This window comes from Octopus bimaculoides, chromosome 12 (genome assembly GCF_001194135.2).
Source record: "Octopus bimaculoides isolate UCB-OBI-ISO-001 chromosome 12, ASM119413v2, whole genome shotgun sequence".
Classification (NCBI taxonomy): domain Eukaryota; kingdom Metazoa; phylum Mollusca; class Cephalopoda; order Octopoda; family Octopodidae; genus Octopus; species Octopus bimaculoides.
This window is the reverse complement of record NC_068992.1, coordinates 43,992,310-43,992,868: the sequence shown is the minus strand read 5'-3', so window position 1 is coordinate 43,992,868 and position 559 is coordinate 43,992,310.

Below are 559 nucleotides of genomic sequence, written 5' to 3'. Positions count from 1 at the left end.
CGATCAAGAGCAACAGTTGAGTTTGCGTCCACCTCATCTATGGCTATTAGTATATCTTCTTCACTAATGTCGATGTTATCCATCGCAACTGCCTCTCTGGTTATAAGTGAGGCGGCAAAGAAATCCACTGACTCGTTCACTTGTCTCTGTTTCAACGGGGTGGTAAAGACACTTTTGAACTGGCTATTCAGTACCTCATTGATCCTGGTTGGACTATTTATGATGGAGCCATCCTTTCGGAAGAAGAGTCCTATTTTGCAGCGTACTGAGGCTGTTTCTTTCGTATAATGAAAGAAGGCCTTTGGGTTTGACTTAATGTTTTTTTATAACCCAGGCTTCTTTGTCCACTCGCTCCCTCACATGGGATTGTTGCAGGCTTTTTTTCAATCTCCATCAGTGTTGTTTTTAGACGGGACCTTTCACTACTTTTGGAATGTTGGTTGAAGCAATTTGCAAACTTCGTCCGTCGTCTCATGAAGAACCTCCTCTCCCTTGGAATCTTGTTCCTTTTTGTGTTGGCTTTGTGCTCTGGGACAAATTTCTGGCATATGGTTTGCAT